This window comes from Lagenorhynchus albirostris, chromosome 19 (assembly GCF_949774975.1).
Source record: "Lagenorhynchus albirostris chromosome 19, mLagAlb1.1, whole genome shotgun sequence".
Lineage (NCBI taxonomy): Eukaryota > Metazoa > Chordata > Mammalia > Artiodactyla > Delphinidae > Lagenorhynchus > Lagenorhynchus albirostris.
This window is the reverse complement of record NC_083113.1, coordinates 57,801,925-57,829,083: the sequence shown is the minus strand read 5'-3', so window position 1 is coordinate 57,829,083 and position 27,159 is coordinate 57,801,925.

Below are 27,159 nucleotides of genomic sequence, written 5' to 3'. Positions count from 1 at the left end.
AAACATCACGGCATTGAACATCTTAGAGTTAAGTCTCTTTGCACACATCCTTAATTATTTCCTTTCTATAAATCCCTAACAGCGAGGAATTTAAGTCACTGTTTATTCATACTTGCAATTTTGGTAGTTATTGCTAAATCGCCTTCCAGAAGAGCTGAATAAATGACACTTCCAAGAGCTGTATCTGAGCTGCATCAACGAGGTTTTGAAAAGTCTTTCTTAACTAGGGTTCTGGTGTCTTGGAGGCTGTTTTGGCCATTAAGACCCCGACCATGTTCCAAGGAGGAATATTCCAATTACCTAGGAAGTCAGGCCAGCTCTCTGTGACATCTGGAAGGAAGGAAGGAAGGAGAGAGGGGAAGAGGGACGAGGAAGCCGCATCCTGTACAGACTTCTTGAGAAAGGCTGTTCCCGGGATAAGGCTATTTTGTCTTCCACCTTATTCCTGCTCCAGGCTAGTCTTTATAAGGAAGGGAGAGAGCTTACCCTCACTGTTGGGAGGGGGTTACATCCCAGAGCACCACAAAAATCTGTCCTTAGGCTTTAGAGATGACCCTGAGGAGAAGCATTGAAATGACTGGACGTGAACTCAGGAGCTGTCCCCACTTAGAGCAGGGCAGGCGAAGGGGATTGAGCAGAATGTCCCCCGCGTTTGGCCATGACCTGGTAGCGCTGCAGGTCCCGGGGGTCCACAGCCAGCTACGCCCCCCTGGGCCTTCCATACATGGTCCCCCAGAAGCTTCCTGACAACCTGGGCTCCAAAGAAAGGGGCTTTGCAGAGGTCCAGCAGCTCCCTGGAATAAGCGCGTGCAAGACAGGCTGGTGCAGTGCAAAGACCCCAGGTTCGGGGCTGGGACAGACCTGGGGTGAAATGCCATCTCCGTTCCTTGCCAGCCCAGGGGCTCCTGGTGAGTTGTCTCACCTCTCAGCTTCCCTGAGGGGAGCACAGCTCCCACTTTGCAGGGCTGTGAAGACAACAGATGACTGACCTCCCGGTGCCTGGTGCACAGACCACAGATGCCCATACATGGGACCCGTGCTCACCGTTACCTGAAATCAAGAAGCGAATGAATGCGATCCCAAGGCAGAGCTCCCCCTCCCGCTCCCGTTGCAGCAGCCCTAAGATCACCTAATAATCTCAGGGACAGCAGCTCTTTACTCCATTTTCTAGTATCTTCCCAGCAAGCTCCCTGAGCCCCTGTTTTACAGATGAGAAAATAGAAGGTCTGAGAGTTCGAAACAGGGATTGGCTGAAAGCCCACACTCCTTCTGGGGAGACCACCCAAAAAAACCCATGTGAAGAAATGGAAATTCACTCTCCAGTGATTTTGGCAGTGAGGGCTGCAGCCCACGATGGGAGAGCGGCCGCTGCGGGTGAGCCCCCCCAGACGTGCTCGGGGGCAGCCTCAGCCCTGCTGCGAGAACCCACCAGCTGCAGAGTCTCCCCCAAGAAAAGCACTACTGGAGGAGGCGTTTCCTGCAGGCAGTCTCACGTTGGGCGAAACTATGAAATGGTTATTAAGGTCTGAGATTTCATAAATTTTTTTTCCAATTATGAAGGAAGTTCTGAAAAGCGATGTCTGCTTTCCATAATTGGCAAGTGTTCCCCAGATGGCCATTCAGCCACCTTGAACATCAATATTTTCACGACCCTTGACCCCTCCCGCGCTGACGAGTGTCTCCTGCAGGTTGGTCCCAGGATGAAAACAATAAAAGCAAATATATAACAGCAAAGGCCCGAGGTTAATGTCTTTAACAAGATAATGTTACTTAAGGGAACTGTAACGCAAATCATTCCAAAATTCCGTGTATTCGCTGCAGCTCCAACTGTATTTTGAAACCACATGTATGTGCTGCTGGCGTATCTGGCCGTGCACGGGCTCCGTTTGTGTGTTACTTATTCTGATCAAGTGTCAGACTGTTAGTTTAATACCCTAATCATTGAAAACCCCTAAAAGATACAAAAGGTGGTTTGCTGTGACTGTGGACGTTCTTGCGCCTCAAGCCTTGCGTTTCCTGGGCTAATGGCTGTCCCACCACAGAGCGAGACTGACGCTCCCTTGGAGACACTTTGCCGTGTGCCACTGAGAGTGGCAACTTAAAAACAGCTCAGCAAACGGGTGTTTTGAGCAGCTGATACCAGACATCTGGCCCTTTGGAAATGTTCAGGTTTAATCTAGATTTGGGCGTCAGGTAAACAGGCTCACGCCCTGGTAGGTAGATTCAACTCGTCCTTGATGTGATATTCCTTGCCGTCGAACATCCTTTGCTCAAGCCATGGTCCTGCGAGAATCATCTCGGTGGCTGAACACAAGGGTCTGGGAGCCAAGAGCATCACCTGAGGTTTCCCTTGTGTCTGTGCCATCGTCCAAGATGGACCGCTTCCTGGTGCTGGGCGGGGCAGATTCAAACCATGACGACGTGATGCGTGCTCGCCAGGATGGCTAGAACTGAAAGCACGGACGTGCGGAGCAAGCGCTGGCCGAGCGGGGAGGGGAGGGCTGTTCCCGTGCGTGGGAATGGCACCCGGGCTGGGAAAGGCGAAGGCAGCCCCAGACTGGGCACGGGTGTTCCCAGAGGGGCTTTACCGGAGCTGAGACCTGGAGGTGTTGGCCAGACACAAGAGGGGAAGGAATGTTCCAGGGTGGGGGCCACGTCACCAAGGCCTGGGGCAGAGATCTCGCCTCCATCCTCGCCACCCAGGGAGCTTTCAGAAACCCAGCCCCCGTGACGTCGCCATCCTTTTCAAAAGCCCTCCAGGACCCACGGTTGGCGTCCCGGCCCAACACTCACCCCCAGTCCTGCCTTCCGTGCCTACTCTGCTCTCGAGGCTGCAAAGACCAGTTCCCTCTCCTTGCCTCCGTCGTAGCTGCGAGGGCAGGAGAAGGTGGTGGGGTGAGAAGCAGAGGGAAGGGGGCCCCCGAGCTGGGTGGGGACGCAGAGGTGTGGGATATCCACAGCGTCTTCTACAACCTCCCGGTGCCGTGCTGTATCATCCTCTTGGTCAATCCAGACCCAGAAAAGAGAGTGGGAGTCCAGCCCCGAATGGGCTGTGTGTGGACTTTAGGGTCACAGGTGATTGCAGGTTCTTCTTTGGACTCTGAGGAACTCCCCCAAATATACACACGTTGCTTCTGTAATCAGGACATTTTTTTAAAACTGAAGTGTCGTTAATTTACAACGTGCTAATTTCTGCTGTACAGCAAAGGGATTCAGTTATACACATATATACATTCTTTTTTTATATTTTCCATTATGGTTTATCCCAGCAGATTGGATATAGTTCCCCATGCTCTATAGTAGGACCGTGTTGTTTATCCATTCTAAATGTAATAGTTTGCATGTACTAACCCCAAACTCCCAGTCCATCCTTCTCCCTCCCTCCCTCCCCCTTGGCAACCACAAGTCTGATGTCTCTGTCTGTGAGTCTGTTTCTGTTTTGTAGATTGGTTCATTTGTGCTGTATTTTAGATTCCACATATAAGTGATATCATATGATATTTGTCTTTGTCTTTCTGACTTACTTCACTTAGTATGATAATCTTTAGTTGCATCCATGTTGCTGCAAATGGCATTATTTCGTTCTTTTTTATGGCCAAGTAGTATTCCATTGCATACATGTACCACACCTTCTTTATCCATTCATCTGTCGATGTATATTTAGGTTGCTTCCATGTCTTGGGTATTGTGAATAGTGCTGCTATGAACATAGAGGTGCATGTATCTTTTTGAATTACAGTTCTGTCCAGGTATATGCCCAGGAGTGGGATTGCTGGATCGTATGGTAGTCGTATTTTTAATTTTCTGAGAAACCTCCATACTGTTCTCCGTAGTGGCTGCACCAACTTACATTCCCACCAACAGTGCAGGAGGGTTCCCTTTTCTTTACACCCTCTCCAGCATTTGTTATTTGTAGACTTTTTAATGATGGCCGTTCTGACGGGTGTGAGGTGGTGCCTCATTGTAGTTTTGCTTTGCATTTCTCTAATAATTAGCGACGTCGAGCATCTCTTCATGTGCCTATTGGCTACCTGTATGTCTTCTTTGGAGAAATGTGTATTAAGGCCTTCCGCCTATCTTTCGATTGGGTTTTGTTGTTGTTGTTGAGTCGTATGAGCTGTTTGTATATTTTGGAGATTAAGCCCTTGTTGGCTGCGTCATTTGCAGAGATTTTCTCCCATTCCATAGGTTGTCTTTTCATGTTTTTTTTTTTATGGTTTCCTTTGCTGTGCAAATGCTTGAAAGTTTGATTAGGTCCCATTTGTTTATTTTTGTTTTTATTTCTCTTGCCTCGGGAGACTGAGCTAAGAAAACATCGGTACGATTTATCAGGACATTATTTTTTTTTTTTTTTTTTTTTTTTTTTTTTTTGCGGTACGCGGGCCTCTCACTGTTGTGGCCTCTCCGGTTGCAGAGCACAGGCTCCGGACGCGCAGGCTCAGCGGCCATGGCTCACAGGCCTAGCCGCTCCGCGGCATGTGGGATCTTCCCAGACTGGGGCATGAACCCGTGTCCCCTGCATCGGCAGGCAGACTCCCAACCACTGCGCCACCAGGGAAGCCCCAGGACATTATTTTTTAAGAGCAGGAGAGAGAGGGCTATCCTGTGGTGCCCATGAGCCCGACTTCACTTTCTGGAACCTTCAGGGAAAGTCTCCGGCTTGCCCTGTTTAGCGCCCAGTAAGCAGCTGGTTCCCACACTCGGTTTTCCCATCTTGAAGATGACACGGTCTTGATTTCGGAGAGCCAGTCTGCCTTCTGAACTCCTTTTCAGACACTTAGTTCTCAACAAGTCTCGACGTTAAAAAAAATTTTTTTAAGGCACCGGAGATTTCAGAATAACCAAGTATTACCATCTGAACGTGTAAACTACCTTCCAAAACCCGAGGCAGTTCTCCCCCACCACCCGCCCTCCGAGGCCTGCCAGACCTTCTCCTCCCACAGGCCGAGTATTTTTAGAGCATTTGCAACCACTTTTCATTGAATCTCAGTTTTTTCCCTCCCCCTTCACCCACCAAGTACCTGAGGTGTAGAAATGAATTTATAACAGGAAGCCTTTGATTCTCGAGCCTGTATGTTTTTGAAGTCTTCCAAAGCGGGGCTGTGGAACCACAGGCTTGGTTTAAAGGAATGTCACCGTCTCCACGCGGGGGCTGTCACCGGGCTTTCCTTAAGGTGGGAGGGGCACGTCCCTGTGCCGAGGGCGAGGAAGCGCCCGCCCTGTGGAGGAAGTGGGGCTCTGGGGTGAAGGCATCTCACGGCCTAGCGTGTTCCTGCTCCCTCGACTCCACCTGATGGGGGAGGGGAAGCCTGGCGGGGTCTCAGGGGGCCCAGTCCTCAGCCAGCAGGTGATGCTGGAGGCCACCTCCACGGCGACATGCCCGTGCCGATTTGGGGTCTGTCTCTGTATCCTCATTCTTCCATCCCCAAACACTGTGAGATGCACAACAGTTTAAAAGCTGCCTTTATTGCAGAGAAGGGCAGGAAAGGCCATCATATTACACGCAGGCGTTGATCAGAAGAGGCCCTCTGATTTCAGACGTGCTAACGTGGTCAATACGCAGCTTAGAGCTGAGTGACTAAGGTAAATGGAGGCTGGGTCCTCAGAGGGTTTCAGGTCTGCCCAGAGGGCTGCCCAGCGCATCCGGCCCAGCCCCCAGCCCCACCAAGCGGGGTGTGGCCGCCACATCTTCCCATCAGAGTTCCGGTTCCAAACGGGACGTCCGCTCTGCCCCCGGGAACCTCACTCATGCTCGCTAAAACACTACCGTGTGCCCACATTTTTCCTATTTTGCACGTGAGGAGCCTGAGGTTCGGGGCAGCGGGAGAGCGCACACAGGGTTGCTATGGCAACTTTGGACTCTCTAACCCTGGTGCTGCCAGCCCTCCCGTGCACTCACACACTTGTCTCTCCCGTCCTGGGTGAAAAAGAGGATCCTTCCGACTCTACTAGGGCAGAGTTGAGTAGTTGGGACAGAGCCGGTGTTGCCAGCTAAACCTAAAATATTTTGTGGAAGAGGAAACAGCTTCAGAGAGGTTGAACAACTTGTCCAGAGTCACACAGTAAATGGCGGAAGCTGAGACTTAAGTTCTGACCAGAACAGACTTCAGTCTAGGTCAGGGGTCAGCAAACAATGGCCTACTGCCTGTTTTCGTAGATGGACTTTTATGGGAACGCAGCCGTGCTCATTCACGTGTACGTTGTCTGTGGCTCCTTTGGGGCTACAACGGCAGAGCTGAGTCGTCCGTGACACTGACTGTGTGCCCACAAGGGCGAAAATGGTACTTTCTGGCCTTTTATGGAAGAAGTTTGCCGATCCCTGATGGAGACAAATACATTTCAAAACAGTGGCTGGAGCAGTCGCGTGCACAGACCGGGGACCCCGACGGTGGCCAGATAGCCGCTTGTTAGTCTGGGTTAAACGTACCGGATGGAATCTACTGCAGGTATTTGAGGCTTTCGTGCAGGGAAGTTGGGATCTTGAGAAACTGCCGGAGGGCAGGGAGAGCGCTCTCGGCCCGGCCCGTGGAGTCCCAGCTTCCTGCAGAAGGCGCACGCTTTCTCCTGTCTCCTGGCGCAGACAGGCCCCTCTGCTGGACGGCCTCCACCCCACCCGTTGTCATGCTTCCAGCTGCTCATCCCTATCAGATTTCAGCCCGACCTCCTCTGCAAGCCCTGCTGGCTCCTCACGGGGCCTGGGTGCCCAGTTTCTATGCTTATCTGGAAAGTAGCCATCACCTCCCTGCCGTGCTACGTTGTCTATTTACTCCTCCGTCCCTGTGACCTACTGCGTCTTCCAAAGGCGGCTGCGGCAATATTCCCATCCCACATGTGACTTTGACACTCTTCCCATCAACAGGTGGACCTGCGTCCCCACCCCTTGAAACTCAGCAGGTGTCGGTGACTGTTTTGGCCATCAGAGGATGCAGAAGCGATGCTCTGTGACTTCAGAAGGGAGGTCATAAAAGGTGAGGCACCTTCCCTTTTGCTCTTGAAGCTCTTGGCAGCCGTGCTGCGAGAGAACCCAGACTCCCACGTGGGGGAGACCACACGAGAGGACCTGCGGCCTCAGGAAGAGAGGACGCGCACCATCTGTCTGCAAGCATATGGGCACCTTGGGCCACAGCCATCTGCTGAGCCCTCCTGAGATCCTGACCGCAGGACCCCTGGGAGATATCCTTGGTTGAACCGTGTCCTCCAGAAAAATATGTTGGGGTCCTAACCCCCAGTGCCTCAGAACGGGACCTTATTCAGTGATAGGGTTTTTATAGAAGTAATCAAGGTAAAATGCGGCCATTAGGGTGGGATCGAATCCAATATGACTGGTGTCCCTGTAGGAAGAGGAATGTTGGACACAGAGACACAGGGAAATGGTGAAGGAACAGATCACACTGCTGCTTCTACAAGACAAGGGATGCCAGAGGTCGCCAGTAACCGCCAGAAGGTCGGGAAGAGGCCTGGGACAGATTCTCCCTCAGAATTCTCAGAAGGAACCAGCCTGCTCACACCCTGATCTCCGACTTTTGGCCTCCATAACTTGAGGCAATACATTTCTGTTGTTTAAGTTGCCCGGAGTGTGTTCCTTTGTTATGGCAGCCCTAGCAAATGAATACAGGAGATAAAATGATTGTTGTTTTCCGTTGTTTCAGCCAACACCAAGTTCTGGGCTTGTTACACTAGCCCAAGTATTCCAGTGCTAGCTAGCTGGAATATTCTCCCACGGAAGTGGGGTCTCCTTGAAGGCAGGAATCCCTGGCCATGGGATATACTTAGGAAAGGAGCAACGATTGGATGATTGGCTGCCGTTGCCCTCACACAAAGTCCCTGGGCAGCCCCAGGGACTATTCAAGGTCCGTCCTCCAGAGAATAGAGATCTGGGCACGGCGAGCCCAGGCTACAAACTGAGAAACGCTGTGAGCTCCCATCGCCCGCCTGGGAACCGTAGCGAAAACCCCCATGGTGATGCATTTCCTGAGAGAGCCCTTGCCTGGGAAAACAGGAAGGTTAGTGCCTATGCGTTTTTATGGGCGCCCAGTGTAAGATTTTGGAGGACGGAGGACGGGTGGGCGAACAATGCGCGTGAGCTGTTAAAAAGCCAGCGGGAAGGCACGTGCTTCTGCATTCAAGTGGGACACGCGATGACGATAAAAGACGACCCAGCTCTGGGCTCTGCACCGTGTCCTGCACAGTGCAGAGCCCCCAGGGGAGCAAAGAGCGAGGACTGGAGCACTGTAGACTGTAGGAGACCTGGGGGTCATGACATCCAACCCCCTGCCTCTAGGCCAGTAGGGGCCTGCCATCCACAGTGGAGGGATTCCTTCCTTCCTTTTAAATTTTTTGAAAAGTAAAGTGTTAAGGTTGAGAGTTGATACTCGCGCTTTCTTGAAAGGTCTCTAGGCGTATATAACACATATTTGCCTGAGGGAGTTAGCTGTCATGTAAAGGGAGCCTTAGGATACGGAGTTAGAAGACTGGGGACACAGCTTCCCCGCGGCCATCAGCTCCTGAGGGGCTGAGCCGGGTTTTGAGCTCAGACCCACCAACCCCAGAGCCACGATCTTAACCACTGAGCCGCACACAGCGGCGCGACAGCATCGCACGGGGTACCCCGATGCTGGACAATTAGGAAGAGCAGCCGGTGGGTGCCTGCCGGTCGATGGGCTTCAGCAAGCATGCGGGTCGCCGGGGGCTGGGAGCGCCGCCCGTCCAAACATCCCCCTCCCGTCCATTTGACAGCGCTGGTTTTATTTCCTTCATTCAGTATCTTGAAGCCACATAAGGAAACTTATACTGTGTTAGTAGCCCCTAAACTTAGACCTGGTAACGGACTCCTGACTCTGCTGCCTCTGAAAGCCAGCCTTTTATTTTAACTTTTGTTTCCTTACATTCTCTGTAGATGCCCTTATAATTTTTTGACGAACGCACGTGCTTTTTTCACTTATTAAATTATAAGCCTTGCCTTCTTTTTTTTATTTTCTATGTTAAAGGCCAGGTAATGTCTCATCAGGTTGATAACGTAGCACCTCTGATGCTGGACTTTTATAAGGTTTCTCTTTTTTCTCTATTCTGTAGCTGTGGCACAAACATTTTCACACAAACCCTTTTCTCTTCTCATTCGCTTATTTCCTTGGGATAAATTTCTAGAAGTGAGATTTTTACTAAATCAAAGAACGGGACTCTTTTCTCTAGTTCTTAATACCTATTTTAAAATCATTTCCCGAAGGCCGGGAAGAATCTACACCCCCATTGGTGACGTGGCAGACTCCAGATTCACTAGGCGTTGGCAGCTCTGAGCATGACTGTCGTCTGAAACCGTGGTGAATTTCACAGGTGTAAAAGGCCCAAAAATCTGCCCTCAGGACCCGTATCTGAGCAGGGAAGTTGTATTTTTTTTTTTTTTGCTTGCTTCGGGGAGGAGCTCAGGCAGTACACGGTAGCCTTGCGTCCTCATCTCTCTCGTTTAAACCACACCAGCCTGTTGGTTAAACTCATTCTCTTTACTTGTATTTATTTATTTATTTTTCTGTGCAAGAAATGCTTTTCTTCAGCTCAACAGAACATGGAAGTCTGAAAAAACCCCTACCTTCTGCAGAGGATGTGAGCTGGCTTGCGGCCAGCGGCTGGGCTGCTCCCTTGTAAATACCTCCCTTTCCCGTCAGGGCCCGGAGATAAGCCGTCCGGGATTCTGCCTGGACGGCCGGTACCCTTCCATCTGCTGAAGAGGGAGGCCCCGGACTAGCCATAGGTTCAGGCCCCCCGGGCCCCCGGAGGTAGCTCCAGTGAAAGGATGTCTGTCTGTCGCCAGGCCCAGCGTGGAATGTTCCGTCAATGTTGCCCAAGGAGAATCTTTCACATTTTCTTTCATTTTCCAAACCACGGGCAGGGTGAGTTCTGGTGAAGTCCTGCGCTAGCTCGTGCCCGGCCCCGTCCACTCTCTCCTTCTCCTGCCCGGCCTCCCCGCCAAAGCCCTAGGCCCCGAGCCCGCTGCCCCAGGGCCGCCCTGCGATGCCGGGTCTCTGGCTCGTCGTGTGCGCCGTCGCCTGGGTGACAGCCGGGCGGATGCGGGGGCGTCCAGCCTGCTCACCCCCAGGAGACAGGCTCCCTGGTGTCCGTCGTCAGAGAGTGGGCACGGGCAGCGTACCTCCGCTCTGCCCTCCACAGCCTGCCGGCCCCTCGAGTGGGTACGATCCCAGCGCACGTGGGGACGGGGGTTCAGGACCCGAGGCCAAGGACGTGCCCGCCTTGTGTGGGTCACCGTGCAGGGGGGCGCAGAGCCGGGGTGCGCCTCAAAGCCGTGAACAGAAGGAGGGGTGGAGCTGGAAGTGCGCCAGCTCCCCGAAAGGAGCGTGCGGGCGAGACGGTGTGTGCAGGTGTGTGCGAGCGCGTGCGTGGCCCACCTCAGCTCAGTGAGTTCCCCACTGCTCGCACCTCTCTTTCTCCCCGGCTACTTCCCTCACTCAGTGGCCACCGCCTTCCCCCAGTCACCAGCTGCCCCGGCCTCTGGTCCCCGCAGGGCCTCTGCGATCCTGCCCCTCGGGCAGCGCTCTCCTCCAGGTCGCCGCCCCTGGCTGCCTTCCGCCCTGGAACCCCGCCCGGCCACGAGGTGGGCGCTCAGGACACACATGTTGAGTGAAAAGTGACTTGTTTATTTTTTAATTAATTAATTATGCTTTTAACCTTCAGTTCCACTGCCCGTTGACTCGCGAGGCATTTGTCATTAAAAGATCTCAGGGCTAACTTTTCAACCCACCCGAGGGGGGTTGGAAGTGAATCTCTCACTTGAAGCCCCGGCCCCAGCCGTTCCGGGTGCTCAGCTGGGCTCAGCGGCTGACCTGGGCCTGTTTCTGCCTTAACGTGGATGTTTTCACAACAGGCTCGGCCTGGGGAGGGGGCGGGGCTGTTCTTGCCATTTGGGGGAAAAACGTGTGTTACAACATCCTAGGGAGCCCCTGCCTTCCCGTTGTCGCCGAGACTGTGCCCCCGACCTGACTATCCCCAGACTGGGAGATGGAATGCAGGCTCGTTGGGCCTTGGCTGTCTCAGCTCAAGGAGTTAGGCCTCTAAGTGTTGCCTCCAGCCCTTGGTGGCGGCTCTGAAATCCTGACACAGGGTTTGAACAAAAGAGGCCCTGGGAGGTCTCTGCAGAGGAAGGAAAGTCGTATTCAGACGAGCCACCCTTGACGTTCAAAGTGACTGGACAAGGGGGAGTGCCGGGAGACATGGCCGGACGGCCGTCCTTCCTGAAGAGTCAGGCTGCTCCAGCTGCCCCGCCCCGCCCAGGCTGCCCTGGGGAAGCAGCTCTGCTCCGTCCGCTGTGCCCGGCCACATTACCAGTCCCTAGGGGCCTCCACGCGGGAATGTCCAGATTACTCCTCTAGCAGACCAAAAGGGGCTTTCGTCCTGTCTGCAAGGCCAGTGACCATCCATCATTTGCACAGTCAGCAACCTGTGCTACCGGGTCGAGCAGGCCTTCCAGTGATGAGAGGGCATGAGGAGACAGCATAGCTAGCCCTGGCTATCACCCTCAACATCTGGCGCTCCCCAGGCTCTGTGAAGCCCAACTTGCAAGAGCATCTCCAGGGCTTCTCAGCTGGGGAGCACGTCTGTGTTCAGCAGTGTCTGGAGTTAGTGTATTGATTGACAATATTAAACCAGGATAGATAAGGGCAGGGATGTAAAAGATACTTTCAGTGAAATAGCTACAAGAAATGTCCAACATGATGCTCTGGGCATCGGCCACAGATTAGGCTCCGAGTTCTCTCGTTCCCAGCTCCGCCCCCCCCCCCCCGCCCCCGCACCAAAGTCAGAGGGAAATAGAATGATATTGAAATTTGCAGCACTCAAAGTAAAAACAAAGCCATCACTCAGAGGATTAAAGCTATTTCTGATACCTAGAAATTTCTCCCTTCTATACCTAGCTTGTAGAGATTTTTGTCATGAAAGAGTGTTGAAGTTCGTCAAACACCTTTTCTGCATCTATTGAGGTGACTGTGTGTTTATCCTTCATTCTGTTAATGTGGTGTATTATATTAATTGATTTGCACGTGTCGAACCATCCTTGCATCCCAGGGGTATATCCCACTTGGTCATCGTGTATGATTCTTCTAATGTGCCGTTGAATTTAGTTTGATAATATTTTGTTGAGTATTTTTACGTTTATGTTCATCCAGGCTATTGGCTTATAATTTTCTTTTCTTGTAGTATCCTTATCTGGCTTTGGTATCAGGGTAGTGATGGCCTTGTAAAATGAGTTTGGTAGTATTTTCTCTTCTTCAGGAATGTACTTCAGCATAAGAAAGGCCATATGTGAAAAGCCCACAGTTAACATCATACTCAGTGGTGAAAAACTGAAAGCATTTCCTATAAGATCAGGAGTAAGGCAAGGATGCCCACTCTTGCCGTTTCTATGTAGTACTGGAAACCCTAGCTAGAGCAATTAGGCAAGAAAAAGATATAAAAGGCATCCAAATAGGAAAGAAAGAAGTAAAGTGTCTATCTGTAGATGACATGATCTTGTATGGAGAAAACTCTAAACACTCCACACATACACATACACAGACACACACACACACACAAACTAATAAACAAATTCAGTACAGTTGTGGGATACAAAATCAACATATAAAATCAGTTGCATTTCTATACACTACCAATGAACTCTCCAAAGAGGAAATTAAGAAAACAATCTCATTCACAACAGAATCAAAATAGAATAAAATACTTAGGAATAAGCTTAACCAATGAAGTAAAAGACTTGTACACTGAAAACTATAAAACGGTAATGAAAGAAATTAAAGAAGATACAAATTAGTGGACAGGTATCTCATGTACATGGATTGGAAGAATTAATATTGTTAACATGTTCATACTACCCAAGGTGAACTACAGATTCAGGGCAATCCCTTTCGTAGGTCTAAAGACTTTCTTCACAGAAATAGAAAAAACAACTCTCACATTCTTAAGAAACCACAAAAGACCCTGAATAGCCAAAGCAATCTTCAGCAAGAACAAAAGCTGGAGGTGTCACACTTGCTGACTTCAAACTGTCTTGCAAAGCTACAGTTAAAAGATGACAAGTGTTGGCAAGAATGTATAAAAAAGGAAACTCTTGTATAGCGTTGGTGGGAATGTAAATTTGTACCACCATGATGGAAGACAGTACAGAGGTTCCTCGGAAAGTTAAAAATAGAAGTTCTATTTTTAGTTCTATGATCTAGCAGTCCCTTTTCTGGATATTTATCGGAAGGAATTGAAATCAGGATCTCTAAGGGATATCTGCACTCCCGTGTTCATTGCAGTGTATTCACAGTGGCCAAGCTGTGGAAACAGCCTAAGTGTCCACCAACGGATGAATGGATAAAGAGAACATGGTAGATATACAATGGAATATTATTCATCCTTCAAAAAGAAGTAAACCCTGCCATTTGTGAAACACGGGTAGACCTGGAAGATGTTATGTGAAGAGAAATATGCTAGACACAGAAAGACGAATACTGCATGATGTCACTCATGTGTGGAATCTAACAAAGTCGAACTCAGAGAAACGCAGTGTAGAATGGTGGTCGCCAGGGCCTGGCGGAGGGGGAGGGGGGTTGCCATTCAGCAGGTATAAAGTTTCAGGGATCCAAGGTGGTAAATTCTAGGGATGCCGTACAACACGGTACCCCCAGTTAACGATACTGTATTGTGCGCTTAAAAATTCGGTAAGGGAGTAGATCTCACGTGTTCTTACCCCAATTAAAAAAAAAAAAAAAGAAATTTCACCCATGGGATTTTTTTAAGATGATAAAAAACTGAAGTTTGAAATGTCAACAGTAGGGGTGTGGTTAGGGAAATTAAGTTAAAGCAACCTGATGAATTATCATGGGGCTTTTAAACTCTTACTATTCAGATTTAAATGATGTTTGTATACTAGTGCAAAGAAAGATATGTAAAGTGTGTGGATACCGGGATGACAGCATTAAAAAAAAACACATGAAGATAAAGACCACATTTTGCACTTTTTCAAAATTGTCTTAGCCGTTTGTGGAAGTTTATTCTTCCACGTGAATTTTAGAAAACACTTGTCAAAGATGCCGCGGGCACCTTGCCGTCTGCCTCACGGGGCGCAGGGTTAATCTGAGGGGCTGCAGCTCCACAGGCTCAGTCACCCCCCCCACGCACAGGGGACTCTCTTCCTTTGTTCAGGCCTTCCTTCCCATCTTAGTAAAGCTTTCAGTTTCTCCATGAAAGTTCTGTACTTTCTTTCCAAGGGGACTCCCGGACGCTTGGTAATTCCTGAGATGGCATCTTATTTTGGACTTCGCGTGCGTCTTGTCACTGCTCTTTGCCTCCCTCCAGGACGGCTGTGGACCTGTGTACGCTGAGCTCACGCACAGCTCCACTTGGCCGTGGGTCTCCGCTCATCCTTCTAGAATAGCTTTATGTCTGCACAGACGTAAAAAGATGGGTGTTGGCCCTCCCCCAACCCCGTGGGCGGCTTGTCGGAGTAGGAGCCCCGGAAGCAGCCCTTGGCCAGTGGTGGACAGAGTCGGGGGGTCGCGGCCCCAGCCCTGCCGTCTTTCAGCTGGGTTAACTCCGGGGCACATTCTGCAAGCCTTCCGGAGGTCTCCAGCAGGGTGGAGCTCCAGGTGCACACAGGGTGCCTCTCCTTTCCTGCCTTATCTCTCCGCTCTCCTCTGGTGACTTCCCAGGACCATTTTCCAAATGCAGTGTTTTCATTCCTTGCCTCGGTGTGCTTTGTGGGGAGCCCAGCTGAATTGTTGCCCTCGTGGACACCCTGCTAGGCAGTGAGCCGAGGGCGCGGGGGGAGCGTCAGCGTCTCCTGCTCCGTATTGTGTTCCCAGGGCCCAGCACAGTGCTCGGCCCGCATCTAATGCTTGACTAATTATGTGGTCACTGGATGGATGGATGGGTGGACGGATGGATGGATGGGTGGATGGATGGATGGATGGGCTGGGGGGGGTGGATGGGTGGGTGGGTGGATGGATGGGTGGGTGGGTGGGTGGATGGATGGGTGGGTGGGTGGGTGGATGGATGGGTGGGTGGGTGGGTGGATGGATGGGTGGATGGATGGATGGGTGTGTGGGTGGGTGGATGGAAGGAAGGAAGGATGGCTGACGGATGGAGCATGGATGGATGGACGGATGCTATGGACGAGGTGGGGAGAACCTGGGTCTCCTTAGACCATGTTCAGTCGGGGGCCGACGGCACTGTTTGGTAGTGTTTTGCACCCCCACCCTGCCGACATTCCACACCCTTCTCCGAAAACGTTTCTCTGTTCCAAAGACAATTGCTCTTGCCCCACCCTTCCCAGGAGTCAGCACACTAGGTCTTCATCCTTCTAAGGACCTTGTTGTGGGAAATGAGCAAAACAGAAAACCACGAAGCCAAGCTGAGGTGCATATTACGGGCTTCCCGCTTGGCTCAGAGAGCAGGCTGGAGGCAGGCCTATCACCTGGTGGCTCAGACCCAAGTGCCCGACAGGGTGCACTGTGCAGGGCGTCCAGGCGGGAGGCGGGGGGGGCGGTGGCCCCCTGGCACTTCAGGAAGGGCTCCCGCCCCTGCCTCTGCCCCCTGCCTGCCAGCTCAGACCCAGCCTCTGTCCCAGGGAGCTGTGCTGCCGGCACGTCCAGCGCAAACTCAGCTGGAACCGGCAGAGCTCCCTGGGCAGGGCAAGGCGGCGCAGCGGTTTACATCATCGAGCGATAGTTTAATGAGAGGGGAGGGGAGTCCGTGTGTGGCCACGGGTTTTTGAAGCTCGGAAGTGAGTTAAGATCTTTGGCGGGACAAAGAAAGAGTCTGGGCAGCGACAGGGTGAGTTAGTAAATGTTGATAGCCTTGCAACTGGCCAAAGAGTGAATTCGAACAGTGAAAATAGTAGCTAATGTTTGAGGGTTTACCACGTGCCGACGACACGAGGTAGCTCATCTGACAACTTTGTTAGAATCTACTCAACAGCTGTGCCGGGTGGGTTCCATGACTAGCCCTCTTTTATAAATGAGGACCTGAGGCACAGAGAGGTTCAGTCACTCGCCCCGCGTCACACAGCTAGTTAGAGGAACCGGTTCCAACTCTGTCTATGACCTTTGCCGCAGCACTATCGTTTCTCTGCCTGATGTCCGCTAGACTCAGTGCCATATCATTGGATGTGCCTGATTTATCTCTTTGATCATTGCCTTCATTAAAACAACCATTTGCTCTCCCCCTGGAAGAGACAGCCAAGGGCTGTGAAGACACTTGTCTGTCCCCCGTGCCTTAGAAAGGGCATAGGGGATTGGGAGGCTGGAGGACTCACCACCGGGACTCCGGTGAACTGAGCGATACCTCAAGCAGGTCCCTGGTCCTCTCTGAATTTCAGTCTCTTCATCTGTCAAGTGGAGGAAGGCGTGCTTTGTGATGGCAAGAGGTCTTTTTAGTGCTAAAATTACAGAGCGCCTCCCCGCATTTGCTCACCGTGCGAACTTCTAAATGCTGCAGACCCTCGTGCCTCACTTTCTGCAGCATTCCAGTTTTAATACTAATTGTATTTTCTCTGTGAAGATTCAATGGGACAGTGCACAGCAGTGTACTTCATGCAAAGTCTGTAGATCATATTCATGAAGATGGTCTTCCCGCTGAAACACAAAAGCCACGTATTCGAGAGGCTCAGCCCGTGGAAGTTTATATCGTGCTCACACGGCAGTCCAACACCGACTCTCCTGGTCGGGCGTCTCTCCTGGGAAGGGTCCTCCTTCCCCCTCCTGGGTCTGCCTCCTCTTGGCCCTTGGAGGCCTCCCCGTTCAGCAGGTGGATGAAAAAGAAAGGAGAAGGTTGCGGATTCACGTTTCATGGGTCTGACCTGGAGTGGTCGCCGTCGCTGCCCTCACACTCCGTTGCCCGCAGCTGCACAGGAGGCTGGGGAGTGTGGATGGCTGTGTGCCCTGGAGGAAAGGGGAATGATTTCCAGGACACTTCATCCGTTTCTGCCAGAGAAACAGTCTTCATGATCACTGATAGCTATCATTTCGTGGAAGGAAAGAAAAGACCCCTTGTGGGGAAGTCTCAAGATAATCACCGTTTCGATATGTGTGCAGGTGTGTGCGTGAGTGTGTGTTCCCCAGAAAAGAAAACCCGAGGCAAGGCTTACAGGCTACTACTTAGGAGGTGCAAGCCCAGGAAGCGGAAGTAAGGGCAAGGAGAGCCAATGGCAAGGTCCAGTCCGAACTGACCAGCACTCGGTATTAAGAGCAAGTGGTCACCCAGTTTTATAGGACCATCTTCCTAAAGTCCATGTAAACAGTTGCTTCTCAGGACAGTGCATCCGAGGAGGAGGCAGGAGGGATGTTTACCCACTGGCTTCTGCTGCTCGTTGGCCATTGATTCATCCCAAGATGCATGAACTCTCTCCGGATCATGGACAGGCTCTGGGCCAGTCCTACAGCATCTATGGCCCCCGAGGCCACGGAAAATCCCCAGACCGGGAGGTGGAGGTGCCCAGCAGGGACCTCCAGCAGGGCGCCCGCAGAGTCTGGTTGGAACCCGTGAAAAGGTACCTGGGACCGGTGTCACCTTTGTCAAGCTCACAGAAACCAGAATCGGAAGGCAGCAAGATCCGGAGATGCGTCAGCGCCCGGCACCTGGTCAGCCCACCACGAGGTCCCCGCCGGAAGCTGAGCGCGCTTCTGCTTTGCACTGTATCTGACCTCTGGGGAGCCTGAGTGTTTGCTGGGAGGAAAAAGCCCGTGCACACGTGATTCTCCGAGGCCAAGGCCCTGCCATCCTTCACCGAAATGAGCCCTTCAACCAAAGTAAATACTTGCACGCTCTCCCGGAGGCCCGTCCTAACAAGGCCTCGCCGGGGCTCCTCATATCCCCCGGGACTGCTGAAGCTTTTAGCTTTCACGGAGTAATTTGTAAGGCGGCCTGACTCGCAGCCGGCTCCGTGGCCACTTGCTTGTGCTGTGCTCCCGGGCGACTCAGAGAAAGCCCGGGCTGGCCTCCCTCAGCGCTCTGCGGACCCAGAACGTGGATGCCTGTGAACGTGAGAAGACTCGGCAGTGACAAAGCACCATCCTTTCGGGGGCCCAAGCCTGCCACCCCCGTGAACCCCAAGACGGCTCTGGGAGCCAGGAGAGTGCAGCGCTCCGGGAGCAAAGGCCCCGGCTTGGCGCCCACAGCTGCAGGTAACCAGCCGAGTGGCCGTGCGTGAGTCCGTCAGGCTGCTGTGCTCACCCCCGTCAGCAGCTTCCAAGCCACTCTCACGAGGTCTGTGCAGTGGGTCCTGTCCCCTCGGCCCCCGCACCTCGTGCAGTGACTGTCCCCTCCCGCAGCCACACACCATTCTGCCCCCAGCGGGGCGCCCCCAGAGGTGCTCCGTAGCGTTGGCCAGTGTCACTCCAGCCGGGTTTCTCACTTCCTCTCGGCAGACCGCAGACATCACTGCCCAAGCCCCAGCAGTCGGGTGGGACCCCAAGACGGGTTCTGGCCGAGGGATTTGGGGAGGATTGCCGTGTGCCACGGCCAGCCTGGCCCTAGGAAGTCTGCTGTCCTCCATGATTTCTCTTCCCTGTCCATTGACTGGACACTGGGGTCCAGGGGTGACTCTGAGACTCTAGGAAAATGGGTCCTGGGTTCTGGAATGACCGCATGGAGGCCCCCACGTGCCCCACGTCCTGCACCGGACTGTGATGAGAGAGGAATCTGTGTCAGGCTAAGCTCCTGGAGTCCGCGGACGTTTGTTCCAGCAGTTGTTCCACTGACTGACACATACTCAAGAAGCGAATCCAGCCTCGTGGAGTCTCTTTTCTCTATCTTGAAAATGGGGACAAGACACACATCTCAGCCACCAGCGTTGCTGTGAGCTCAGGCGGGGCAGCCGTCGTTCTGGCCTGCAGCCCCTCAGCACGTCTCAGAGGCTGCCTCACTGGGCACGGTCAGGGTCGGCCAAGGGCGCGTGGGTAAAGCCTCTGGAGAGCGCCCAGCAGCCCACAGCAGGCGTCTGTCCCCCGGGGGGTGGTGCTTGCTCACCACCACGCCCACCCCAGGCCCCCCCCCCCGCCCCGCTGCCCCCTAGAGCCAAGCGCACCCGGGTTCCCTCGTCCTCTGTCTGGCTCGCCGTGGGGTTCAGCCGAGGGGGGTGGCAGGAGGTTGGGGGGCAGGCGAGAGGCATCTCTATCCTCCCGGCCCTCTGCTGCGCTGCGGCAGCCTGGCAGTATGTCCCCCTGTGGCTCCGGGGCTCCGCCAGCCTGCGAACACCACCCCCCCCCCCCCCGCCCCGTATCCTCTCAGATCTGAGTGTGTCTGTGGCTTCCTGGAGTTGCTGGTCTCCCCCGCTCACACCTCTGGGAACAGCTCCTCCACTGCAAGCCTCTTCAGAGCCCCAGCCGAGGGTGCGAGCTCTGTCCCGGGGGGAACCAGGCTGTTGGCCCTGGTTGACGTCACTCAGGGTGCTTGGTGGGAGCCACACCCTCGCCCTGCCTGACCCGGCCGCAAAGGCATTTAGAAAGGGGTAGCAGTGAGCTCGCAGAATTTCCAGGAGGCTGTGAGGTGTGGAAATGACAGCCTGGGAAATCAAATCCTGGAACCAGGCTGGCGGCACCATGCCGACCTCCGCGGAGCCTGGCCTCCGGACTAGAACGTCGGGCGCCAGGCATCTCAGGGACTGAACTTGTGTTACTTACGTGCCCCCCGGCCGTGAGCGCCAGGTCGTAAGCACATCGCAGGGCGGTTTGGGCCCTGGGTGGGACACCTCCCACCGTCCTTTATTCTCCGCTCTGCCCTCGGAGGCCGTAGCTCGTAGTACTCTCCACGGGGTATTAATCGGGCTCTCCTGCCCTTGCTTCTGGGTGAGTTCAGCCAACGGAAAGCCCCAACGAGCGATCCGAAGGGCGAGCGGAGAGAAGGTGGGGTATCCGTGGGCCTCGCTCAGGCTCACAGACACTTGTGTCCCTCTGGGAAAGGCCACAGCTCCCGACACATGGGCCTCTGTGCCAGGGCCTCGGTCCTAGAGGTGGTCGTGGGTCCTCGCACCACCCCCCCCCCCGTTCATGCTGGTGCGCTGCACCGCCCTGTGTAGGTTCTTGTATAAATCATCCCCCTCTTAAGCCCTTTTCAGGTCCCCACTTCAGAGGAACATTGGTTTCTTGCTGACAGTCTGCTAAAGAAGCTGAAAATAAATAAGCAAACCAGCGGACAGGCCAGCAGGCCGTGCTGACGAAGGAAGCTCTCCTTTAGGTCTCTGGGGTGTGTGGGAGGGTGGGCCCCACAGAAAGGATGTTTGAGTCCTAAACCCCCAGGACCTGTGAACGTGACTTGATTTGGAAATAGGGTCTAATTAAGTTAAGGTGAGGTCATGCTAGGTTACAGAGCCCTAATCCAATGACTTGTGTCCTCATAAGAAGAAGAAATTTGGACACAGACACACACACACAGAGGAGACCTTTGTGTGATGACTCAGGCGGAGACTGGAGGGGCGCAGGACACGCCGGAGAGGCAGGAACAGAGTCTCTCCAAGTCCCAAGGAGGAGCCAGCCCTGCTGACTCTCCAGGGCTGGGAGAGCCTCCCCGGGGACTGCAGACGCCCGCTGTCCCCGTGTGAATGGGACAGGCGCTCAGAGCACCGCACCGTGTGGCCTGGTGAGTGTGGGCTCCGGAGACAGGTCTGCCAGGGAGCCCGGCTCTGTCTTGTGCTGACTGTGACCTTGGGCCCGTCTTCAGCCTCCTCTTATAGGGAGCCAGGAGAGGAATCACACTTACTCTAGGAGATGGCTTCGAGGAATACAAGACCTAGTGTGGGAGCCCTGAGCACGCCGCCGGCCACACAGCGAGCACACTCAGTAAAGCCCCAGAACATACCCACTGGTTGTTTTGATCCAGCCCAGGGCGACGGGGATGACGAAGGCCTTCTTGGAGGATGCAGGGCCTGAACTGAGGCCTGGCGTGAAAGGAGGATGACAGCTGGAATCTGCTCAGAAACAAGCTCGAACAGGAGAGGAGCGTGCAGGAGCCTGGTAGACGTGAAGGAGGGACGTGCCGGGCTCCTCCCCAGGCCCTGGCTGTGTGACTTCAGGGCAATCGCTTGCCTTTCCTGGACTGTGGTCACCCCGGCCAGCTGGGGCTGTTAGGAGCACATCGGTCTGAAGGAGAAGCCCGACCAGCGTGGTCTCCTGAGACCCTTCTGTGGCGGGAACGGTTCACTGTCAGCAGTATCCATGCTCCACGTCTTCCTCAGTGCTCTGCTGCCCACGTGGTGCCCGGAATAAAGACTCACCTCCCAGCCTCTCTCGCAGCTCTGCGTGGCCGAATGACTGAGTTCTGGCAGTGAGAAGTGAGAGGACGTGTCACGTGGTACCTGTGGGAAATCTCCTTAAAAGAGAAGGGCGTGAACTGTTTGTCACGGCCAAGAGGAGCCTAAGGGGACGTGATGGCTAAGTGTAAAGTGTAAGGACCCCGGATGGAAGCCTAGGACAGAAGAAGGACATCAGGGAAAAACTAGGGAAATCTGAACAAAGTATGGACTTTCACTAATGATAATGTATCAATATTGACTCGTTAATTATAACAAATGTGCCTTACTAATGTAAGATGTTAATAATATGGGAAACTGGGGGTAGAGGATATGGGGACTCTGTTATATTCACAATTTCTCTATAGATCTAAACATTGTTCTAAAAAATAAAGTCTGTTTGTAAAAAGAAGGAAGGCATAGACTTTCTCCTCTCCTTCTTCCATCCTGCTATCAGAAACTCGGATGTGATTGCCGGAGCTCAGGCAGCCAGAAAGTGAGGAGGAGGGCCACACTGTAGGGAGGCTGAAAGGAGTCTTGTCCCCTGTTAAACTCATGGAAGCACTGTGCCGGCCCTGGAATACCCCTCATATCTTCTTTTATGCTAAAGGATCAAATATGGTGTGTTTGAGCCACCATCCATTACTTATTTTTGTTTGTTTCTTTTGTCTTACTCTCTGGAGGCTAATCCCAACGGAGACGTCGTCTATCTCTTTACATGACATCGGACCTCAACAAAATTCCTTTTGGGAAACTTTCCCATACAATGTGATCCTAGAAAACAAGTAGCATTTCTCTCCCTGTGTCCTCCCGAAGCTTTCTGGTTAAGCGTTTAGCGGCGGGTCCGCTAGACACTGATTCATGGCTCCCCGGGTGAACGGGACAAGACAAATACGTTCCATTCCAGCTCCTTAAAAAGCAGCCAGGCCAACTGGATGGCATTTTGGTACTTTTCCATTTGCTGGAGTTAAAATTTATGTCCTCTTCATCAAGATAACGCAAAGGGCAGCGTTCGGCGTTTTCGGTCCTCATGTTGGCAAGTGAAGCCGATGTGGTTTCAGCGGCGCACAGTAGAATGAAACACATATAATCAGTATAATGTGATTTACTCTCATCCCACCGTCCCGACGTTTAAACAGATGTCAGATGAGTAGAGAACACAGCGGGAGGAACACATTAGGGTAAATTATTGCATCTGAAAAGAGGGAGTATCGTAAAAACGTTAAAAGAGAAAGTATTTATGATTCGAGTTGCTGGTAATTTTATCTCCCATTTGCCTCCTTGTGTGAGGTAATTAGAGCCTCTTCCGTGGGGAAAGCTGCTGGTTCCAACGGGCTTGGATGGGGTGGGACTGACAAATGTCCCCGCCTGCTGAGTTACCCTCCTCGGAGAACGCCACGCGTGCCCCTTGGGGAGTGTTCTCTGGTGTGGGTGGGAAGAAGGGGCTGCGGGTTCTAGGAATGAGTCACTAGTGGTGGACACGTGGCACTGTGTTACAGAGGCATCGTCTCCCTGGATGCCAACTGTGCAAGGACCATTGCACCCATCTTACCGGCGAAGAGACCCAGGCCCAAAGCGAGGTTCCGGCTGAGAAGCGGTGGACCCTGCCTTGGGTTTCCGTCTTCTGGCTCCTGAGCCAGCCCTTCCTCTGCCTTCCACCCTGTTGGACATCAAGGGTCTCACCCAAGCCAAGTTGAAAGGGTCGGTCCTGTTGGCCTGCCGTTTTGGAAAATCCAGATTGCGCTGAGAACCAAAGGCAGCGGAGTAGAGATCCGCATTTCTCCAAGGGCAGTGGTCCTGCAGTCCGCTCACCTGGGGTGCTCAATGCAATGCAGAGCCCCAAGCCATACCCGGATCTCCAAGCTGAGCACATCTGCAGGGTCACGGCAAAGAATCTGCGCTGTAACATCTGCCCAGAGAAACACCTGGTGAGCAAAGGTCTGAGACTCCGTGGCAGAAAGATTAAGAATGCTGATTCTGGAGTTGGCGGCCACTACACACAGCAGAATGACACACACTGTCCCTTGGTGTGATTTAACTCCACCGTGGAGGCCTTGAGACGAGGTTTTCGTAGACGGGTTCAAACCCTGGCCTTGCCACTTACACCCGTGTGCAGTCTATCCACGACTTTGTTTCCTCATCTGTGACACAGCAAGGTGAGCATCTATTTCGCAGGTTATTGTGAGACCAGAGGGCTCTTTGCTTCTTCCCCTGTCTTTGCACAGACAGTCTTCTCATGCATGGGAAAGGCACTGTCAATCTGGTTTTCCCAGAGAAATCTACACAGTGGAGCCTGTGTTCCTCAGGAAGGGGCTGGAGTCCCTTGTCCTTAGAAATGACCACAGACTCTTTAACCAAGTGTTCCCAGGTCCTAATCAAGCCCCGGGAGATATTTTGATCCACTCTGTGGGGCTTGCTGGTTGACAGCTAACCACAAGTGATCTCTCTAATTAGTAGTCTCAGTACATAAGCACTACTTCATGAGTACCCGCCCCCGTACATATTCCTGGACTCCAAGGCCTGCATGTATCATACATTTAAACACACGGAGCTACCATGCTCACCATCATCATTGCTATAGACTGAATATTTGTGTGCCGCCCCTGCCCCCAAATGCATACACTGAAACTTAATCCCCAGTGGGGTGGTTATTAGGAGGTGGGGCCTTTGGGGTGATTAGGTCATGAAGGTGGAGCTCTCCTGAGTGGGGTTAGTGCCCTTATAAAAGAGACTCAGGGGAGATGCCTTGCCTCTTCCACCGTGCGAGGGCACAGCAAGAAGATGTCCTTCTGTGCACCAGGAAGTGGACTCAGCAGACACCAAGTCTGCCAGCACCTCGCTCTTGGACTTCCCAGCCTCCAGAACTGTAAGAAAATGTCTGTAAGCCACCCAGTCTAAGGTATTCTGTCATAGCCATCCACATGTACTAGGATAAAATCATCATCAACACCACCATCATCGCCACCGTCATCCTCATAACCAGCTCATGTCAACCTCCCAGGCACCAAGCACTGTTCCAGGTGATTACAGGCGTGCCTCACTTGACTGTTTCGCTTCATCGCGCATTGCAGATATCTTGTGTACAGTGAAGGTTGTGGCAACCCTGAGTCAAGCAGATCTCTCAGCATCATCTTCCCAACAGCATTTGCTCGCTTCATGGCTCTGTATCGCAGTTTGGTAGTTCTCGCCATATCTCAAACTTTTTATTATTATTATTGAAATTAGTGTTATATTTGTCACGGTGATCTGTGATTAGTGATCTTTGATGTTACTTTGATGTTATAGCATTTTTTAACAGTAACGTGTTTTTAATTAAGGTATGTACATGATTTTTTATTAGATGTAATGCTCTTGCACGCTCAGCAGCCTACAGTGTAGGGTGAGCATAACTTTTTTATTGAAGCATAGTTGATTTACAATGCGATAGTGGTTTCAGGTGTCCGATATCACTTTTATATGCACTGGGAAATAAAAAAATTCCGTGTAAGTCACTTCACTGCAATATTTGCTTTATTGCGGCGGTCTGGATCTGAACCCGCAGCATCTCCAAGGTGTGCGTGTACTTGCGTTAATTCAACACCACAACTTTATTATTAACTCACCACAACACCGTTCTTACAGTTGCACCCTCCCTCATTTTACAGAGGGAGAAACTGAGGCACAGAGAAGTTAAGAAATCTGCCCAAGAACCCCCACCTAGGAGGCCATGAAGCCTGACAGTTGGGCTTTAGGGCTTTTGCTGTTGACATTTACTCCAAATTGCTGTGCACTTGGAGGGTCCAAGAGAGAAAATTCCATTGCATTCCCAGCAGAACCTTTCAGGATGGTCAAATATACTCTGATTTTATTTTGTAGTTTAGAATTTTTATCTACATTTAAAGAATAAACTCCTCAAGTTATAGGGGAAGCAGCCCTTATAGGCAGAGGTGTGCGTGCTGAGTTGATGTGTGTGTGTGTGTGTGTGTGTGTGTGTGTGTGTGTGTGTGTGTGTCCGTCCGCCCGTGTCTGCTGGCTGGTGGTATTCAGGTTAGCCTGTCTGTTCCATAGGACTAGGACTGGTCCACATAGTCCACTGAGTCAGATGGGCTAGTGGCCGAGGGCATGGGTGTTGCTCTCCTGAGGAGGTCTGCGGGTGACCTTTTTGAGCAGCCTTGGAGAACACATTGATTATTTTAATTTTCCCCAACTTTGCAGCAAAAGTCTTGCCTGTGAAGTACCCTCCTTGCCTTAAAGGTGTGTTGAAAGCTGGCTTCTGCTCGCCAGCCTCAGTTCTGCCGCCTAAAATAATACTCCAGGATGCCGGTGAGGGAATAGTACACTTCCTGCGAGTGTTCGATTCACATTCTCCCAAAAATAACACGGAGACTGTTAACACCTGCACTTTCCAACGTTTCCTCGCTAACAACAGGGAGATTAATGGGTTCCATTCAGAACAGACCTCTCTGACCTCGTGTATGAAGTTGGGGAACTCAGGAAATTGCTTGCTAATCCAAATCTTGATAATCCCAGCATTCTGACATTCTTTTTTCCCTCCCCCTCTGCAGCCCGAAAATGCCCCCATCTGAATGGAATCACAGCTTTCAAAGTTTCGATAAGATACTAAACAGATTATTCCCCACAAATAACATCTAACATGGTTTGTGTGGATTTGTTGAGTGGGGAGATCAAAAATGATGCAGTTTAACAGCATGAAAAGTGGTCTGATGAGCCCCAGAGAGCCGGCCCATTAGCAGAAAGAAGGAACGAAGAGGGAGGAGGAAAAAAATGAGAGGATGGAGGTCTCCCCGGGGCAGCTCTTCATCCTGTCACAAACATCCCAGGCAAAAGTGGGGATACACGCCTGGTTTCCACGTGTGTGAGGTGCCTCATGGGCCAACAGACCCCAGTTCACTCCATCCTCGGCCACATTGGTGTAACCTTCTACAGCAGGTGTTTGGAGGCCCATTTTACAGGTGAGGCAGATGAGGATACCCAGAGAGAGACTGGACTTGAACCCAAGTGGCCCAGCTTTCCTCCAGTCAGCTCTGAACTCCTGGAGGGATGGGCCAGGGCTTACCGAACTGCGCTTTTGCATTGCAGAGCCTACACCTGGCGCACAGTAGGTGCCCTTTAAAAGCACGTTGAGAGTCAAATGGCCTGCAGTGATCCCTCCTCCTCTCAGCTAACGAGATCTGTGGTCTCTGCGGTTTACCTGGGACTTAGCTCACCTTGCCTGTTACTTAGCTCTCCTGGAGACACTTTTTAAACATTTCAGTTCGTGGCTGGGCAGTCGTATGCCCGAGGAAAAGGTTCAGACGTTTAAAAGGGTTCGTGCAGGAAAGTACTCCTCCTGCCAGCGTCTTTCCCCAGGGTGTAGGCTTTCTCGCAGCTCAGAGGCCCTCCACCTCCAGACACATAGGTTTGCATTTCCCGGCCCCCCGTGGCAAGTGCTGACCGAGGACTTGTGAGCAGAAGTGACGTATGTGACTTCTGCGCTGGAGCTCGTTGTCAGCTCTGGACCTCCAGAGCTCTCTTTGAGTTGGTGGATACTCCATCGGCTTCCGTCCTTGAGCGATTTACGAGCAGAGAAGCCCTATTGTCTACGACAATCTTGTATGGATGAAAAACAAGCCTCCATTATTTAAGGCACTTAGATTTAGGGTCCGTTTGTTACTGCCGCATATGCACGCCTCTCCTGACGATACACCCGGCCTCTCAGATCCCCTTTTGGAAGCACCCGCTCTTACCACAGTGTCCTTCCAGATGTAATCAGAACGTATACCAGAAAATCCATAGTAGCATATGACACACGCTGTTCTGTCTCTTGTTTTTTTTTTTTTCACATAATATATCTTGGAGATACTTCCATATCAGCATATAAATATCTGCCTCATTCTCTTTTGAACAGGTAAAGC